General features: G+C 46.4%; 1 long non-coding RNA gene across 1 annotated transcript in view; it reads left to right on the top strand.

Annotated features, from left to right (window-relative positions):
- Positions 1-4,891, top strand: part of LOC116418451 — a 25,171-nt gene extending 20,280 nt beyond the window's left edge. The window contains exon 5 of the long non-coding RNA XR_004228477.1: positions 4,779-4,891. This is a non-coding gene — a long non-coding RNA (uncharacterized LOC116418451). The remainder of the gene's footprint in view (positions 1-4,778) is intronic.
- The last annotated feature ends 1,546 nt before the right edge of the window (positions 4,892-6,437 follow it).

Below are 6,437 nucleotides of genomic sequence, written 5' to 3'. Positions count from 1 at the left end.
TCAACTTTGGTGAATCTGGCAATTATGTGTCTTGGAGTTGCTCTTCTCGAGGAGTATCTTTGTGGCATTCTCTGTATTTCCTGAATTTGAATGTTGGCCTGCCCTACTAGGTTGGGGAAGTTCTCCTGGATGATATCCTGAAGAGTGTTTTCCAACTTGGTTCCGTTTTCCCCCTCACTTTCAGGCACCCCAATCAGACGTAGATTTGGTCTTTTTACATAATCCCATACTTCTTGCAGGCTTTGTTTATTCTTCTTCTTTTTTCTTTAGATTTCTCTTCTCGCTTCATTTCATTCATTTGATCCTCAGTCGCTGATACTCTTTCTTCCAGTTGATTGAGTCGGTTACTGAAGTTTGTGCATTTGTCATGTATTTCTCGTGTCATGGTTTTCATCTCTGTCAGTTCGTTTATGGCTTTCTCTGCATTAATTATTCTAGTTATCAATTCTTCCACTCTTTTTTCAAGATTTTTAGTTTCTTTGCACTGGGTACATAATTCCTCCTTTAGCTCTGAGAAGTTTGATCAACTGAAGCCTTCTTCTCTCATCTCGTTAAAGTCATTCTCCATTCAGCTTTGATCCGTTGCTGGTGATGAGCTGCGTTCCTTTGCAGGGGGAGATGCGCTCTTATTTTTTGAATTTCCAGCTTTTCTGCCCTGCTTTTTCCCCATCGTTGTGGTTTTATCTGCCTCTGGTCTTTGATGATGGTGACGTACTGATGGGGTTTTGGTGTGAGTGTCCTTCCTGTTTGTTAGTTTTCCTTCTACTAGTCAGGACCCTCAGCTGTAGGTCTGTTGGAGATTGCTTGAGGTCCACTCCAGACCCTGTTTGCCTGGGTATCAGCAGCAGAGGCTGCAGAAGATTGAATATTGCTGAACAGTGAGTGTACCTGTCTGATTCTTGCTTTCGAAACTTCCTCTCAGGGGTGTACTCCACCGTGTGAGGTGTGGGGTGTCGGTCTGCCCCTAGTGCGGGATGTCTCCCAGTTAGGCTATTCAGGGGTCAGGGACCCACTTGAGCAGGCAGTCTGTCCATTCTCAGATCTCAGCCTCCGTGTTGGGAGATCCACTGCTCTCTTCAAAGCTGTCAGACTGAGTCATTTGCATCTGCAAAGGTTTCTGCTGCTTTGTTGTTGTTGTTGTTGTTGATTAGCTGTGCCCTGTCCCCGGAGGTGAAGTCTACAGAGACAGGCAGGGTTCCTTGAGCTGCTGTGAGCTCCACCCAGTTCTAGCTTCCCAGTGGCTTTGTTTACCTACTTAAGCCTCAGCAATGGTGGGCGCCCCTCCCCCAGCCTGGCTGCTGCCTTGCAGTTAGATTGCAGACTGCTGTGCTAGCAATGAGGGAGGCTTCGTGGGCGGGCGTGGGACCCTCCTGACCAGGTGTGGGATATAATCTCCTGGTGTGCCCGTTTGCTAAGACCCTTGGTAGAGTGCAGTATTGGGGTGGGAGTTACCCGATTTTCCACGTGTTGTGTGTCTTAGTTCCCCTGGCTAGAAAAAGGGATTCCCTTCCCCCTTGCACTTCCCAGGTGAGGGGATGCCTCGCCCTGCTTCAGCTCTTGCTGGTCGGGCTGCAGCAGCTGACCAGCACTGATTGTCCGGCACTCCCTAGTGAGATGACCCCAGTACCTCAGTTGAAAATGCAGAAATCACCTGTCTTCTGTGTCGCTCACGCTGGGAGCTGGAGACTGGAGCTGTTCCTGTTTGGCCATCTTGCTCCGCCTCGATAAAAGTGTTTTGAAACTAGATAGAGGCAATAGTTGTACAACTTTGTGAATGTAATAAATGCTACTGAAATATTCACTTTAAATTCACCTCAATTTCAAAAAATGTGTCCACCAACCAAGAGAAAAAAAAGTCAGGTAATATGGTTTGGCTGTATCCTCACCCAAATCTCATCTTGAATTGTAGCTCCCATAGTTCCCACGTGCCATGGGAGGGGCCCGGTAGGAAGCAATTGAAACATGGGCTCGGGTCTTTCCTGTGCTGTTCTTGTGCTAGTGAATAAGTCTCACGAAATCTGATGGTTTTACAAAGGGGAGTTCCCTGTACAAGCTTTCTCTTGCCTGCTGCCATGTAAGACGTGTCTTGCTTCCCCTTTGCTTTCTGCCATGATTGTAAGGCCTCCCCAGGCATGCTGAACTGTGAGTCAATTAAACGTCTTTCCTTTATATATTACCCAGTCCTGGGTATGTCTTTATTAGCAATGTGAGAACAAACTGATACATCAGGAAAAGAGGAAAAAAAGGAAGAAAGAATAGCTTGTTAAAATGGAAAATAAATAGCAAGATAAAAGACTTAAATCCAACCATACTGATAATTGTGTCATATATAATAACTCTTGGGGAGAGTGCAGAGCAGGTGGCCAGGGAAAGCAGGTAATAATGAGAATCTTTGTGTTTGAAGACCTCAATGACAAACTGACCTCTGAAATGAGTATTAGAGAAGGGAGGAGGGTGATGGTTCTTGGTTCCTGAAAGTTGGATTGCCTGACCTACCCTGAGATAGTGGCAGAATTGGGGGCATGACCACGCCACCCACCAGCACCATCCCGTTACTGTGCACAGACCTGAACCTCTTCTTGGCTTCTGTTCAGCCCAGTGCTTCTCTCCTGGAGCCACCCTGATCTCTCACATGCTGTAGGGACCAGGGAATCCTGGGGCTGGAAGAGGAGAGGGCTCTGTATGTAGGTGGTAGGAGACCAAGCTGCATTCTGGAGAGGTGCAGCTGTGGCCTGAACTGAGTGATCCTGAGACCTTCAGTTAAAGGTGGGAATTTCCAGCAGATGCCATACAGTCAGGGATATCCTCCAACCCCCTTTGCAACAATGTAAGAGGACAGGTTATAAATATACTGAAATAATTTCTTTCTGGTTTAAAAACATTTCCTGCCCTGAGCTCCCTGAAAGCCCTGATCAGGCCACTGCATCACCCTCACATTCATCATCTTTGTACCCCTCTCTCCTTCAACTCAAAGAAGGTTGCAAATTCCTAAGATTGTTGAGAGTCTATTGGGGAGACTACTTCCTCACCACCCACCCATTCATCCATGGGTTCAATAAATTATTATTATTATCATCATCATTATTAAAGACAGGTGTCACTCTGTTGCCCAGGCTGGAGTGCAGTGGCACAATCACGGCTCACTGCAGCCTCAAATGCCTGGGCTCTAGTGATCCTCCTGCCTCAGCCTCCTGAGTAGCTGAGACCATAGGTGCACACCACCAAGCCTAGCTCATTTTAAAAATTTTTTGTAGAGATGGGGTCTTACTACGTTTCCCAGGCTGGTCTCAAACTCCTGGCCTCAAGCAATCCTCCTGCCTTGGCCTTCCAAAGCACTGGGATTACAGGCATGAGCCACCACACCCAGTCAAATCATTATTATTAAGCTACTGCTATGTACTAGACTCTGTGGGCAGTGTTGAGATGAGTGCAGAGTGGGTCAGAAATAGTCCTCTTCCCAAGAAGATCACCGAGGAAGCCCCCAGGCGTGGTGAGGGACAGCATTGAATGGGTACAGTCTCTTCCTTGCAAACAAGTACCTTCCCTGCATTAGGTTGAGCTGTGTCTAACAGCAAACGTGAAGCTAGCCAGGACTTGTCATGGTGAGAATCAAGTCAGTATCAAAGCAGTGTTGGGCATCTGAATGTGTAACTCGAGGCTGAGGACTAGTAGAAACTGCTTCTGGTGTTCCTGCCCTCCCTCTGGGGGCTATCCCTACCCACGACTTCCAGGTTAGAGGCCTGGGCAGCCAGCTGCCTTTGAAGGGCTATTTCCCAGGGTTCCTTGCTGACTTCATACCTACCCTTGGCCCCTCTGGAGGCTTCCTGGGGCTCTGACCTCCAACCTGGGTCAACTTCTCCATAGGCAGCTCTAGGAGTATGGTTCAAGGAAGGGCAGAATGAGGAGCTCTGGGAGCCCATGGGCAGGGAAGTGGTGATTTGTAAATGACAGCATCTGATATTTCTCCCTCACTTTACAAAGCTTATTTGCTTCTTCCACTATTTGGCCTTCTCAGCTCCACCGTGAGGGCAACAGGACTCCTCATCAACATCCTGGTTTTACAGAAGTAGTTTTGTGTCTCTAGGTGAATTCAAGCAGATTGTCAGCCTTCATCCAGATTGCCCAGCCTGTGAGTGGCATCAGGACTGGGGTCTGAGCCTCTGATGCCCAGTCCCAGATGCATCTTGTGACACCAAGATGCTGTCCATGGAGCCTCCAAGGCAGAGGGAGACCTCCTGTTCCAGGGTCAGCCTGGTTTCCACCCTCATGAAGTGGGAGAAGGGAGTCCTGCCCCGGAGGAGTCACCATCCTGTGATGTCCCGTGTCTACACAGCACATGGGGCATGCCCACTATTAGCCATATAGACTGCTTATATGCCATGCAGCCAGACTCTCAGATCACTGCCACCACCCCGTTCCCACCTTCAAAGAGGGCTATTTCGGGGGGTGAATACTTTGACAAGTGGATTGAGTGGGTACATGAGACCCTCCAAGATCGTCTTAAGTAACAACAGATGGTTGCTTCACTGCTTTCTAAGAAGGGTGAATTTATTTAACTTGTAGTGCAGTGTTTCTCAAAAATCTTGTCCTGCAAATTGCAGTAACAAATACATTTTTCATTGTGAACTGGAATACATTCACATACATATATTGTTTGTGTGTGTGTGCACATATATCTATACATATAACAAAAGGTTTGATATAACAATAATTAACCTTACCACCTGTAATGAATTCTGGAATTTTTATTCCATTTGGTTTCATTTCTTTTTATTCAGTGATGACCTACTAAATGATTTCACAGTCCACCAGAGGGTCACGGTCCACACCTGGAGACACTCCAATGCAGGTCTCTGCTGACTGAGTGCACTGGCTTGTGGCTGGAGGTGAGTGCTCAGGACCACAGAGGGATGGAACCTCTATAACTCAACAACAACAAAAAAACAAACAACCTGATTTTAAAAATGGGCAAAGAACTTGAGTAGACAGTTTCCAAAGAAGATAAGCAGATGGCCAATAAGCACATGAAAAGACGCTTAGTATCGCTTATCATTAGGGAAATGCAAATCAAAACCACAATGGTACCACAATGGGTAATTTCATATCCATTAGGATGGCTATTATTTAAAACAACAACAACAACAACAAACCCAGGACCAGGCATGGTGGCTCACACCTGTAATCCCAGCACTTTGGGAGGCTAAGGGAAAGGATCACTTGAGGCCAAGAGTTCAAGACCAGCCTGGGCAACAAAGTGAGACTCCTTCCTCTACAAAAATATTTAAAAATTAGTTGGACTGGCTGGGCACAGTGGCTCATGCCTGTAATCCCAGCACTTTGGGAGGCCAAGGTGGGTGGATCACAAGGTCAGGAGATCACGACCATCCTGGCTAACACGGTGAAACCCTGTCTCTACTAAAAATACAAAAAATTAGCCGGGCATGGTGGCAGGCACCTGTAGTCCCAGCTACTCGGGAGGCTGAGGCAGGAGAATGGTGTGAATCCGGGAGGCAGAGCTTGCAGTGAACCAAGATCACGCCACTGCACTCCAGCCTGGGCGACAAAGCGAGACTCCGTCTCAAAAAAAAAAATTAGTCGCACATGGTGGTGTGCACCTGTAGTCCCAGCTACTCAGGAGGCTGAAGTGGGAAGATTGCTTGAGCCAGGAGTTTGAGGCTGCAGTGAGCTATGATCATGCCACTACACTCCAACCTGGGCAACAGAGCCAAGACACAAAAGAAAGAAAAAAACAAAAACAAAACCAGAAAACAGCAAGTATTGGCAAAGTTGTGTAAACATTGGAACCCATGTGCATTGCTGTGAACTGTAAAATAGTGTGGCTGCTGGGGAAAAGGGTGTGGACGTTCCTCAAAACACTGAGCTTAGAACTACTATGTGATCCAGCAATTCCACTTCTAGGCATATACCCCAAAGAAGTGAAACCAGGTCTTTGAATAGATATTTATATACCCATGTTCATAGCAGCATTATTCACAATGGCCAAGAAGGGAGAGCAACCCAAGTCTCTATGAATGGATGAGTAGACAAAATGTGGTATATACACACAATGAAAATATTCAGCCACAAAAAGGAAGGAAATTCTGACCAGTGCTACAATATGGGGAATCCTGAAGACATCATACTATGTGAAATAAGTCAGCCAAGGAAGGACAAATATTATGATTCTATTTATATGAGGTACCTGGAGTAGTCAAATTCATAGAGACAGGAAGTAGAATGGTGGTTGCCAATAGTTACTTGGGGAAGAGTATGTGGGATTAGTGTTTAATGGATACACAGTTTAAATTTGGGAAGATGAAAAAGTTCTGGAGATGGATGGTGGTGATAGTTGCAAAACCATGTGAATATTCTTAATGCTACATAAATGTACACTTAAAAAGGCAGGGTGTGGTGGCTCACACCTGTAATCCCAGCAC

The sequence above is a fragment of the Piliocolobus tephrosceles genome, chromosome 15 (assembly GCF_002776525.5).
Source record: "Piliocolobus tephrosceles isolate RC106 chromosome 15, ASM277652v3, whole genome shotgun sequence".
Taxonomy (NCBI): domain Eukaryota; kingdom Metazoa; phylum Chordata; class Mammalia; order Primates; family Cercopithecidae; genus Piliocolobus; species Piliocolobus tephrosceles.
Note: the sequence above shows the minus strand (reverse complement) of the source record. Positions and strands in the feature narration are given on the sequence as shown.